Here is a 14411-nt window from a genome sequence, read left to right on the forward strand (position 1 = left end):
AGAGCAGAGTATTCAAAGTGAGGTCTTAGTAGTGCATTGTAACACTTGAGAACAACATCTCTTGATTTCAATTCTTCACTTTTTTCTCTGTATCCAAGTATTCTATTTTTTATGGTATTCAATTGCTTTCTCACACTGTCATTATGAGGTTGTAGAAAAATCTACAAAAAAACACTTAATAAATGCATATGTTCCTGCAGATCCAAATGATGGGTTTCTGGGCTTGCCGCTTTACCTGTTTTTATATTTCTACAAATATAACTAGTTTTCAAACTATACCAGAATATAAATCATTGATATAGCTCAAGATGCAATACAGACCTAAAATGGATCCCTGTAGAACACCACTAAAGTCTTCTTGCATCTTGTTAGCAAATTCTTGATCCATGTGCATAATTTACTTTGGATTCCTATGGTTTTAGTTTCTGAAGTTGTATGGTGTAATTGTAATGTCTGTTGGTTGTGATGGAGTTAAATGTCTGAGGGCAAAGTCAGGAGCAAAGCAAGTTTCATAGCCAGAAGAAAACACAGCATTAAGGCACAGAGGAACATCTGAAAAGTGAAATTCAAAAACAGGCAGGGTGAATAGGGGGGTAATGCTTACTTCAATGGGGGGATTCTTATCAGTTGTATTTGTTGTTTGTTCAAAGAGTTCTAGTATGTAAAACATTTTTTTATTTCATAAATGTATTTTGGTATTTGGGTTTTCTCTTTGTACACATGTTGCATTCTTTAAGTTTAGTTCATTATTCTTTCTTTAGGGCAGCACTGCCTCCTCACAACTTTGGGTCCCTAGGTTCAATTTCTGACCTGGGGTTCTACAGTATCTGCATGATGTTTGTATGTTCACATGCACTTCCTCTGGGTGATCTAGTTTCCTCCCACAGTGCAAAGACATACTGCTTGTTTGGATGGCTTCTGGGAAAAGTAACCCTGGTATGATTGTGTGAGTGTTTGTGTCTGTTTCTGCCCTGTAGTAGACAGGGTGTACCCTGCCTTGCACCTGTTTCTTGCTTTGTCAGGTTCTGGAGCATCTGTGATGTTTTTTGCAGAGCCCAGCCTTGGTAGGGACCACATTCCCCAGATTCCTCTGGGGGAATGAGCTGGTTAATTGTCACTTAACCAATCAAATTCCTGCAACTGTTTAAATACAGTATCAGGAAAAGGAAACCTCCAGTGTCAATCTGTGGGAGTAGATAGCTGCTGATGGGGGAGCTCAAAAAGCAGAACCTCTGTGTGCTTTACTCAACAAAGGGAGAAGGAGTGACCAATGAACAAAAGAACTGTACGTTTTATGAAGTTTTGGAAGTTTTGTTTTTTTGAAGAATCTGGGAGAGACTGTTTGGAGGCTGGTAAGTAGGGTAGCTGCTCGGCCCTAATGGAGAGGAACTTCGAAAAGGTCAGGTAGAAGCTTAAAGAGCTGAGGCTTTTGTTTTGGTAGTTGGTTGTGGTCTTTTTAAATTTTCCCTGCACTGTGCATGAATTACACTGGTAATTTTAAAACTTAAAGCTGGGTGTTTGGTATATCTATTGATTGGACCTACCTATTTTAAAGATCCCATTATGGCACACCCATAAAACAAACGTAAGACTAATTGGTACAGTATATAGCTCTCTGGTCCATTTTTGTTCCCTTTCTACTGTTAGATTTGCAATTTTCCAATATGTGGGTACAGCTCCCATTCTATGTGAGAGCTGAAATATCCCAGCTAGGGTTCTGTGAATAATATCAATCATTTCTTTAAATACAAATGGAAAACTACTCAAGCCCAATTTTATGATTTAAGGTGAAATAGTCCCTTACAGAATCTCAGTGTCAATCAATATTAATGCAGCTCCTTGTATAAAACCGGTTATTGAAATCTTCTACTGTATGACTGTTTGAAATATTAATTTTGCATGTTTACTTTCTATTTTATCTTGTATTATTAATTCCTTATTATATTGCAAATGACTTACTAAACATAATATAAACAACACATAATTGTACTATGGAGTGTTAATTATGATTTTGTTTAGTTCTCCATTTGAAAACTTAATGTCTTATTTTAATTTTATTTTCTTGCTTTAACTAAACTACTAATTTACTTTATAGATGAATTTGCTTTGTGCAATTTTATTTAATTTTCTACTGACTCTGAATCCATTTGTTCTCGGTCTGCTACTGGTAAGCTCTTCCTAATTCATTCATAGTCCGCTTTTCTAAAATTGCAAATTTAATTTTAGACTTGAATTTCATAGATTTAACATATACTTAAATGATTACATATTATGGCCACAATTTCCAAGTGGTTCTATCACAGCTGCAGTACTTAATTGTATCCTTACAGTTGGAAAAGACTACTGTAGGTCTGTAAGAACATCTTCCTTAGTAGGGTCCTTTACAAACTAAAAAAGCAAATCAAACTAAAAAAACAAGATTAAAAAAGCAACCTTGAACTATTCCCACATTATGATTTTCAAGATGCTGTATTACCACAACATCCTTAATTAATTTGAAAAATTGTAGCCTTCTGTCCTCCTGATATAGAAAGCTACTTGTGCCCATGACTGAATTCTCTTTTTTGAGTTCTTTAGCTTGGAAGTTACTTTTGATATATAGTCCCACCTCCTATCTAGCCTGTCTATCTAAAATATGTAACCATTAATTTTATATTCATAACTTTTCAGCCATTCCAATAATGTCATTATAACCTGTTAATGCCTTAGTTCTGAGCTGTCTTATTCCATTCCTAATAAATCATTTTGAGAGATAAGCATTAACCTTATGTTGTGATTGATGAGACTATTAATAAAATCTGATTTGGTTGATATGATTAGGTATGTTGTAATTGAAAGTACCATTTTAATTCAAGGTAATTATGATTTTGTTTTGTGGTAGTCTTATTTTGTTTACAGTTTCAATATGTTGTCCCAGCTAATGAACAAATAAACATCGTTACTTTTGTAAATGATATGAGAGTTAACAAAACAGTGAATGGATGACTAAAATGATATGAAAGTGAAGTATTACCATAGTACATAATTATAAGTATAGTATATAGCTATTATAATATTACACTATAATAATATATTACACGAATATATTATTAGCATTACTGACAGTCTTTGTAAATTCCATGCTGAAAAGAGAAGAAAGAAATCACAACATTTTGGCCGTAGAGCCTTTTTCGGGTGAGAGCAGGCAAAACATTGTGTTTCCTTTCTTTTCTTTTCAGCATGGAATAAACCTATTACTTGTTCCTTTGCAGCCAATGCATGCTGACTCAGCTACCCACATGAAAGTCTTTGTACAGATGCAGCCATTCAAAATGCGTGGGCGATACTGCATTATTTTGCGGTGCGCTTTACGCAGTCTACTGCAAGTTACCGGTAAATACCGCTAGTTACCGTAAATTCTCCTATAATACCGCAAGTAAAATAATAGTATCTGGACTTTCCGCAAGGTGGAGCTAATAAAGCTCAACCTCTCATGTTTGAGCTGTCGCCATCAAAGTCTTTAACGAAGATATTACTAATAGTATTAATAATGAATGACCTTGGACAGGCTGTAAACTCTTGCCCTGGTCCACATTCTTTTTTTCATTGACCGTCTTTGTAAAAGTAACACCACAGCATTTCGCAATCACGCATTTGTTTCCAATCATGCAAAGTACAGTAATTTTTGAGAATCGATCCATAATGCCTTTCACATGCTCATAAAAGAGATTGATTTAGGAACATAAACATATTACCGTATGCAAACTGTGCTGTATACAGTATGTATATGTATATTTAATGTCTTAACTGTGCCCGTTTAAGTATTGAATATTTATGTGGAATTTTACCACTGAAGGGAAATCTTAGTACCCGAGCATAAAAAGAATAGGAGCATACTGTAACGCGTGTGAAGGCCATAAACTATATTAATTTTGGAACTTAAACATACAGTATATGGCTGGTCTCGGTACTTTAAAGAAAACATACACACCAGTATTCCATTTCTCCCTAAACATTTTAAGCATCGAAGTCTTTAACTAACGTGATACCGGAGTCAACAAGCATACTTTTAGAATTTGATTAAAAGGGAATATAATATGGAATCGCGTATCTCAAGAAATTAATAACGATATAATTATATTCATGTTGCAAAACAACTGCAACGGACATAAAAACTCCCGTGCTTTTAACAGAGCGTTCCATAATTTCTAACTACGAAAATGATTTAAACTGCGACACTTTTCATTCAACCAGAGCTCGAAATATCACAAGGATCCTCTAGAGCACAGCAAAGACTGTATTAAAAGAATCGCGTATCTAAAGAAATTAATAAGATATAATTATATTCGTGTACTGTGACAGGGCTGTGTAGGGCTGTTTCACCTCTCTCTTCATGTGACTCTATTCAAAAGCCATTTAGCAAAGAGGGGATGAGAAGAGTGACAAACTAGTATACTTTTTTTACTGAACCGGGGAAAATCTGATCATGTTTCTCTATAACAATAATAAAAAACATTGCCACACCCGGACTGTTAAACCAATGCATTAGCACGTCAAAGCCCATTGAGGAGCTGGGCGCAATAATTGTTTTGTCCCTTGATTAACTGATCTGCATTAATTACAGAAATCGAGTTCCTGCTCTTTGCAGACGACCTGGTCCTGCTGTCGCCCACAGAACAGAGGCTGCGGCAGAACCTGGCACTGCTGGATCAGCACTGTCAGACCTGAGCGCTGACAGTCAATCTGGACAAGACCAGAGTTATGGTTTTCCAGAAAAAAAGCCAGACCTCCCTTAGTCTTCCTGAAATTGTCGGATTATGAGTGAATAAAAGCATCTTATTAAAAACATGTTTGTGTTTGTTTGGGAGCTATATTATGTATTTTTCATATGTAAGATATGATGTGTTCCCGCTTACACATCGTACGACTTTAAAAGCTAGAAAAACAGGTTTCGATTCACATTATCTGGCAAGCCTTGTTTTGTCAAAGGACAGCACAAAAAAAAACAGACAATACACAGGGGGGGGAGGGCAAGCGAGAGAGAGAGTTTTTTACCCTCTGTCAAAAAACCCCAAATCACCCGGGGCAGAGATGGGGGGATCATTGTGTGGTACAGAACGGAGCTCAGTCAATCCGAACAAGTTCAGCGCTGATTCAGTTTCAAAAAAACTGCAACGGACATAAAAACTCCCTTGCTTTTAACAGAGCGTTTCATAATTTCCAACTACGAAATTTATTTAAACTGCGACACTTATCATTCAACCAGAGCTCGAAATATCACAAGGATCCTCTAGAGCACAGCAAAGACTGTATTAAAAGTATACTAGTGACAAACTAGTATACTTTAGATCTTTTATTATCATGTTTCTCTATAACAATAATAAAAAACATTATTTTACATATCACCTTTATGTGATATCACCTTAAGGACAGCACATACAAGGGTTAATTGCACAATGGACCACGCAAAGAAATTTAAAATAGTCTTCTTTAGGTGTGAGGGCAGGAGTGGATCGCAGAAGGCATAATCAGCAAATTAGGAAAACAAAGAACAGGACAGGTGAGAAGTTTATCCAGAGAGCGAGTGATCAGAAAAAGGAATAGCTGTTACGCCCAGGTTTTACGCTCTCTCTCTGCTGAATGAATAAAAGCATTTAATTAAAAACGCATTTGCGTTTGTCTGGGTATTTACTTTGTAATCTGTGGTTTACATCTACTGTATTGCTTTGAGATGCCACTTTTAAAGGTGATATGTAAAATAAGGTTTTTTTATTATTGTTATAGAGAAACATGGTCAGATTTTCACTGGTTCAGAAAAAAGACGATTAAAATCTGTAATCTTTCCACTTGTATGTCATCGGAAAATACAAGAAGTTTCTGCTTTGTGTAAGGATGGTATCAAAAAGAAGTGGTGAGAAAGCTGTGCTCCTCAAAGCGCTTTACAGGATAAAAACAATAACAGCAATAGTGTTAAGCTGGGCAAACGATTTTTTTATAGAAATACAAAATGAGATATAATGATGTGTTCCGGCTAAGACATTAACGAGTACAACTCCCCTCTCTGCGGGAGTGCTGGCTGTGACGAATTAAACCGGTTTCACAGGTATTTTCAAAGTAGAAGGGGGCGAGATTTCCAGCGAAAGACACCTCCCCCCTCCAAAGCCAAGGAAGTACAGTACTTACTAGTTAAGAAAGCTAGGCTCCTCAATGAAATCGCTTTAACATGCTAATGCGTTGGTGTAACAGCCCGGGCGTGTCAAGCTTCTAATGTCAACTCGACTCGATTGGAAGACAATGAACATATTCTAGCCCTAAATGAATTAATAGCAAACATGGTTTACATAAAATACATTTTTCCAAGAAAGTTTATAATAATATGATCTATAGTTGAAATCTGAGCCTAAATAAAAAGAAAAAGCATTTTCAGAGAGCAATCACACTGTGTTTATGTAGAAAAAGTGATTAGGTTTATGAGCAATCTAATTACTTATTCGTTTAAAACGCTATATAAAATAAAGTTTATTATTAATTTGGTGAACATTATTATGCATAAGACAAAGATTACGATCCTGATCAGTTTAGAAATCTGTGTACGCTGTAAGGTTTTTACTTCTTAAAATTTTAAAATACACGTTTCGAATAGAAAGAAATCATCTTCCTGGTACAGTATGTATAGCAAACCAGCACGTCTTTTTTCTCCAATTAGAGGGGTTAGACGCTCGGTTAAAAGCAAAGGAGATTGTCTGTTATAGTGGACATAAAAACAAGAGTTCGCTGGCATTATATCCTAGAAGAAACAGATCGGCACCAGACCAGGAGAATGCCCGCAGCATAAAAGAAAATGCCTGATGAACTAGGGATTGGACAGTTTCCAAGTGCTTGTACAATCGATGGAAATGTTCAAATAAATGTGCAAAAGAAATAAAATAATCATTTATTTCTTTATCATATTGGCTAGCTAATGTCCTCTCTTTGCTAGTTAGTGGCTGTGTTTCTGCGTTGGATAGCAACGGGTGACTGTTCTCAGGCGGAAGATGTAAACAGCTTAATTTTCGTGTTAAATAATTTCTTAAAATTAAAATTCATTCCATACAGCAATCGCATATTTGGGTACCGTTTCATAAAACTTTCATGCTTAAAATGTTTAGGGAGAAATGGAAGACTGATAATGGAATGGAATGGAATGAATGATAAGTGTCACAGTTTAAATAATTTTCGTAGTTAGAAATTATGAAACGCTCTGTTAAGATCAATGGAGTTTTTATGTCTGTTGCAGTAAAAGAAAATGCCTGACAAAGTAGGGCTTGGACAGATTCCAAGTGCATTTTTGCAATTTACATTGCATTGTCCATTGTGCTGCTGTAATACAGTTTAAAATAAGTCTAAACTGTATCAGCTTTATTTATGGGTTGCAATTTAGAAAAAGTCAAAAACCGCACTCAAAATGCTATTTAGAGCTTTCTGGCAAGAGGAGACACCCAAATTAATAATGTAACATGCCACTGTTTGTGCATGAACAAAGTTATACTGCTATTTCCTTAGATACACGATTAAAAAAAATAAATTTTTTGAATCCCCGGCGGAACACATTCCATAAGATTCAACGCCTTTATATATCGCCTTTAAAGGTAATAATAATAATAATTGCTTACACTTATATAGCGCTTTTCTGGACACTCCAGTCAAAGCGCTTTACAGGTAATGGGGACTCCCCTCCACCACCACCAAAGTGCAGCATCCACCTGGATGATGCGACGGCAGCCATAGTGCACCAGAATGCTCACCACACATCAGCTATCAGCTATCAGTGGGGAGGAGAGCAGAGTAATGTAGCCAATTCATAGAGGGGGATTATTAGGAGGCCATGATTGGTAAGGGCCAATTGGAAATTTGGCCAGGACACCGGGGTTACACCCCTACTCTTTTCAAGAAGCGCCCTGGGATTTTTAATGACCACAGAGAGTCAGGACCTCGGTTTTACATCTCATCCGAAGGACGGCACCTGTTTACAGTATTGTGTCCCCGTCACTATACTGGGGCATTAGGACCCACATGGACCACAGGGTGAGCGCCCCCTGCTGGCCCCACTAACACCTCTTCCAGCAGCAACCTTAGTTTTTCCCATCCAGGTACTGACCAGGCTCACACCTGCTTAGCTTCAGTGGGTTGCCAGTTGTGAGCTGCAGGGTGATACGGCTGCTGGCATATAAGGTGGCTTCTCAAAACGCTTTACAGGATAAAAACAACGATAACAGCAACAACAACAATATTGTATTTCATTGCACTTTGAAAACCAAGTAATAACTTAACTATATGTGCAAACGTTTTATGATATGTCGCTGTTGTGAATGTCTGTGGAGTGTATCTTATTTGCCTGTCTGTCCTGGCTCTCTCGCTCGCCCTCCTCCCTCTCTCCCTCAATTAAATTCAATTCAAGGTGCTTTATTAGCATGACAGATGGGTACAATCAGTGTTGGGTATTTACTTTGCTTTGAGATTCCGCTTTTAAAGGTGATATATAAAATCAAGGCTTTAACTTGCTTTAACTCCGCAAGTCTGAGTTCTCGTGTCTGTCCTATCCGAACCCAAAAGTATTACAATATGTATCTTTATAGCAGGTGGTGTACAACTTTTTAGCATAGATTACACTTTTCTAAAATGTATTTAAAAAATAAAAACGATTACAATCTAATCTTTCCACGTTTGATCCCAAGTCCCAAGAAAAATAAATCTAAACGGGGAGAAAGTTATGCTGAAAGTTTATTAAGATACTTAGAAGACAAAGATATCAATTTATGTTGAATTTGTCTGATTGTGAATCAAAAAACACATATCTTTAAACACGCGTTTACGATTTAAATCAAAACGCGATTCAAATCAATATAAATGTTTATATTGTAACGCCTAGGTGACTATTCATTGTTATTAAAATGACTTAAATTCGATCATGTTGTGATATTTAGAAATATAAATTTGTTTGGTGCGCGTGAGGTTTTATTAATCTCTGACCAAGGGAAACGTTTCATTTTTTCAAAGAAATGTTTGTTAAAAAAAAAGTCATGGCTCCAGTGGGATTCAATCACAGACCATGTGACATGGGAGTCAAGAACCTAACCCACAGCGCCACCGGCAAGGTCACATGCAGAGTGCTGAAAAAGCACTACAGAAACATTATCAACAGACAATGTACAGCATGTACTATTCTTGTGTTGCGGTACATGAATATAATTATATCGTTATTAATTTCTTTAGATACGCGATTCCATATTATATTCCCTTTTAATCAAATTATGCTTGTTGACTCCGGTATCACGTTAGTTAAAGACTTCGATGCTTAAAATGTTTAGGGAGAAATGGAATACTGGTGTGTATGTTTTCTTTAAAGTACCAAGACCAGCCATATACTGTATGTTTATGTTCCAAAATTAATATCGTTTATGGCCTTCACACGCGTTACAGTATGCTCCTATTCTTTTTATGCTCAGCTACTAAAATTTCCCTTCAGTGGTAAAATTCCATATAAATATTCAATACTACTGTTACGTCCCAGTGTGTGTTCTGTGTGTGTTTTTTTCTATGTTCCACACTGCTGACCCTTGATTGTTCTCCCTTCCCCATTGGCCAACCATCACACCACTGTTTCAGTATGATGTCATCATTAATTAGCTCTCAGCGAATCAGAACTCATTTTATTCACTATATAACATGGAGGCTTTCAGGAAGAAAAGGCCTTTCGTTTGACTTCGGTCCCGTTTGCTTCTGGTTATTGATTCTGGTTATTGCTTCTGGTTATTGCTTCGGTTTTGTTTGTTGGTTTGTTTTGCTTTGTGTGTGTGTGTATTTTCGTAAAGCTTCGTCTTTGTTTTGTTGGTTTTACGTTAGTTTCTTTGTACTTTCGTTTGTTTGTGTGTTCATCCTTGTTTTGTCATTACCTTGCCCCAGTGTTACATGTTCAACTTTTGTGTTCTTTTGTACCCTGCTCCTGTTGATTACTCTTGCTTTCCCTTATTTGTATTCCTGGTTCACTTGTGTTTTTGTGTGAACTTTTGTATATAAGGTTAGTTTAGGTTGTTGGGTACACTTTACACACTTAGTTGATTTTGTATTAGTACACTAGTTTAGTACGGGTGAGTGCCATTTGTCTTGTATGGTTTTGGGTAGTAAGTGCAGGTTAGCTAGGGTGTTGGAGTCGCCGAAGACCGTGTGTTTCGGGTTTTCTTTTGTAGTCAGATTAGCTTTCCCTCACTGTCCTAGCAGCTCCATTTTGTTTATTTTCTTTTCTTTGGCACCACTCTAGTTCCTTACCCTTATCACGCTTCCTAGTCCCTCACCAAAACCCACCTGCTTCCAAAAGAATTATCCTAAATGTTACACCCCTTTACCCCTAGACACTTGGGGTTGTAACATTATAACGGGCACAGTAAAGACGTTTACTGTAAATCTTTCTACGACAGACCAATGGACCACGAGTGCCCCTGTCGGTCAACCAATCACGTACCGCGGTACCGCGCATCATCGTGCGTCACAATGCGCAACGCCATAGCCAATTACCTCCGGTATGTGTCTGTACCACGCACTTTGAATGGCTGCATCTGTAAATGATTACGTTTATGTGTTAAGTGAGAAAAATTAATATTTGTCTTTTATAAAAACTGAGTGAGTTTAAGTTCACCAGTCTCTCTAATGAGGTTAGTTATTATTACTAATCTAGCGGTGCATCTCTGTGGACATTCTTTTACTTTTATGTTTACACAAAAGCCCCCCTTTTAATAACTTTATCTAACTTTGGCTATATACTGTATATTCTTTCCATTTCCAAATAGAAAAAAATATAGAATTGCAAGAACATTTTTGAATTAGGCATCAGAAATGGGACATTGTGTAATCACTTTATAAAATAAAATTGTTGTATACACATTCCATCCATCCATTTCCTAACTGCTTTAGAGTCATGGAGCCTATCCCAGCAAGCAACAGTTGCAAGGTGGGGTACACCCTAAACAGGATGTCAGTTCATCACAGACCACACACAGACAGACACAGACACGCAAACACTAACACCAGGACCAATTTTCCTATAAGCCAATTAACCACACAGTACATCTTTGGACTGTGGAAGGAAACCGGAGCACCTGGACCAACCCCACGTAAACATGGGGAGATCATACAAACTCAACACCCCAGGTCCAGAATTGAACCTAAGCTATTCCAAAGCATATAAACATATAAAGATTTATAAATTTTATGAGTATATACAGTACATTTCCATGCCAGCAGCTACTGTATATCACCCTGCAGCTTTCAAGTGGCTAGCAACTGAAGCTAAGCAGGGTTCAGCCTGGTCAGTACCTGGATAAGAGACCTCTTGGTCTATGGCTATGGCTGCTGCTGGATGTAGTGTTAGTGGGACCAGTGGGGGGCGCCCACCCTGCGGTCTGTGTGGGTCCTAATGCCCCAGTATAGTGGCGGGGACACTATACTGTAGTGGGTGCTGTCTTTCGGATGAGACGTTAAACCGAGGTTCTGACTCTCAGTGGTCATTGAAGATCCCCGGGCATTTCTTGATAAGAGTAGGGAGTTAACCCGGTGTCCGGGCCAAATTTCCCCCCTCTGCCTTTACTGTGGCCTTCAAATTGTTCAAAAAAGGCCTTGCGCTTGTTACTTGCCGGATAGGCTCCGGCTTCCCGTGACACTATATGGTATAAAGCAGTTTGGCAAATGACATGACATAAATCTCCATTTATTCAAATCTTAGCATTCACTGTGAATCTAGTATTCTAAGGCACTTTACTTCTATTACCAATAATCAGTATCAAAAAGTTAACAGTGTTCTTCAGGAACGAAAGAAGAAATTTCAAAATGGATAAACTATCGCAAATATTTAAACGTGAAGTCAATTTGATTAGGGAATGTAAGGAAATTATTTTTTTTATGTTTAATTATGATTATTATACCTCTAGGAACTCAATAATGAGTATGTTTTTTATGTATTTCTGTACAAATTGTGTGTCATACTTAACTGCATTTTTTCCTAGAATTAATTGAATTACTGCTTTGGAGGAATTGATTGATTGGTTAATTAGCTGACTTGTATGGGTTTATATGATATATGTACAGCTGTTCGTGGGAACATTTCAATTATCAATTAGTTAGTAATCTATACTTTTATTTAGGGAGACCTGAATGATGATTAATGTGTCTATTTTTTCTTTCCTCCCTGAGAAGGTGTTCACAGGATGTTGCCACCAAAACACAACAGGAATAAAAATGTTACAATTAAGAAGTACTTTTTAACAAGCCACTAGCGATTGTACTGATGTGACCTTTTAGACTATGTAGAATATATTGATTTCCTCAAGAAAACATGACATTTAGAAAGACAGTGGGCATCAAAACAAAATTGTTTTGATTCAAAATTTTGTTCAAAACTGTTCTGAATGAAATTCTATAAAATAATTATTATTCTTATTCTTAACAAAATAACTTTATTATACAGTATATTAGAGGCCCTACATTGAAAGTACTTAAGAGCTTGCATTTCCATAAGAATCTGTGAGTATTCATTCATCTTAAGGTTTTGAATATAGGTCCCAATATAAAATATAAACTGTAATATACGCTTAATTTGTAGAAATACTATTTAAATATAAATATTGTTTATAGTCTTAATTATATTAATATACAATTAAAATAAACATCTGAACAGAACAAAAATGCAAATTTGCTACTAGCCATCTGATGTTGTAGCATTTAAGCAAAGAATTTGTACATTGGGGATTTTGAGGCATTACAACTGCACTGGATTTTGATAGGACCCATTTCTGAAGAAGCAATCTATACTTCTTAATACTGGCCTGTAAGTCAAATCTTCTTGCATGTTACTATACATTTAAAAGTTTTAGGATGTGGAGGGTGAGGCCAATCGAATGTATATTGTGAGAATTACGTTCTTGTCTGAACAGTGTTAAACTGTATATTTACATTCTTTTATAAATGAATGTTAATATTGATTAATGATTTTTTTTCTCTGTGAACACTCATTTGATTCATTTATGAGCATACTTCCTTCAGAATAGAAACATCTCAAATTTCACTAAAAGAAATGCAACTCAAATGTAAATATCAAGCAGAGTTTTTTTTATTTGTGATCAGGTATGCAGGTATCTTGACAAGATATATGCTAGTTAAAAAGTGAAAGCAATAAAGAAAATATATAATACAGTTCTTCAAAAACATGCAATTCTTTATACAACATAAAATATCAACAAATGTATCAAAAAACATTTTAGTTATGTACTGTATATTACTGTCAGGGGTTTGGAGGGATAGTCAGTTTTTTTTTTCTTTCACTTCTTTAAATTTAATTTATGCTCAAATACCATTTAGCTCTGGGTTCCTAACGGTGGTCCTGGGAGACCTCTATGTCCTCTGGTTTTTGCTCCAGTGAAGTTCTGAATCACAGGCTAATTGATTTCAATTTTTAGGCACATTTTCAAATTTGCTTCTAACACTTGGTAATTGGTACTGTATGAGCCCTGTTGGAATGTCTGAATTTTAGAACACTCCTCATTCAAGTGTATTAGCTGAAATATAAACAACTGGAACTCTGCATAAAAAGAAAACATTACTATTTGGGAATATTTGATAAACTGATAAAAATATGCAATAAATAAAGATAAAAAAGACTCACATATATATTCATCATATATTGATTACATATTAATAGCTGTTTCATCAGAAATAAGAGCACACAAGTTGATGCGAAACTGCTTGAAATTCAGGACTAAGCTCAGAAACAGATAGACAAAAGCCTATAAAACAATCACTTCAGTTATCACTGGTGACTTAGAGCTCAATGGTAACGAAAACTAGCAGGCCCTGGGTCCACCAGGTCAAGGGGTGGGAAACACTGAAACATGGCAAACATTGTCAGCACCTTGGCCCACTTCAGGTTTGTAATGCATATTATTATCAGATGTGATGTTACTAGCTAGTGAAAATTAATGCAAACACTTTCCAATCTTAAACGTATTATCTTCTTTTTTATGAATTATGTAATAATTGTTGGAATAAAATACTTGAACTTATTCTTTCAGTGTATCTTTTAAATCTATTAGAATTACCTTGGAAACCTGTCAAGTAATCAGTCAGAAGCCTAATAAGTCACATTTGGAATGCAGAGCTAATGAAATGAAATTCATAACAGAGACAATATACAGTAGCTTTAAATCTGAAAACATTATTTCTACATACATAAAGATGGTCAAACTATCGAGTCTTTTTTATTGCAGACTTGCTGTCTTGAAAGCTGTTGAACTGGTTGCATTTCAAGACCTTATTATCATTCTGACCTAAACAAGCCATTTGTTTACTGATTAGCATGAATGGGAAAAATATAGTTAGAATCTCTTTGGTAAGTCTAATTGAAGTGT

The sequence above is a fragment of the Lepisosteus platostomus genome, chromosome 4 (genome assembly GCF_059453375.1).
Source record: "Lepisosteus platostomus isolate fLepPlt1 chromosome 4, fLepPlt1.hap1, whole genome shotgun sequence".
In the NCBI taxonomy this organism is placed as follows: Eukaryota; Metazoa; Chordata; class Actinopteri; order Semionotiformes; family Lepisosteidae; genus Lepisosteus; species Lepisosteus platostomus.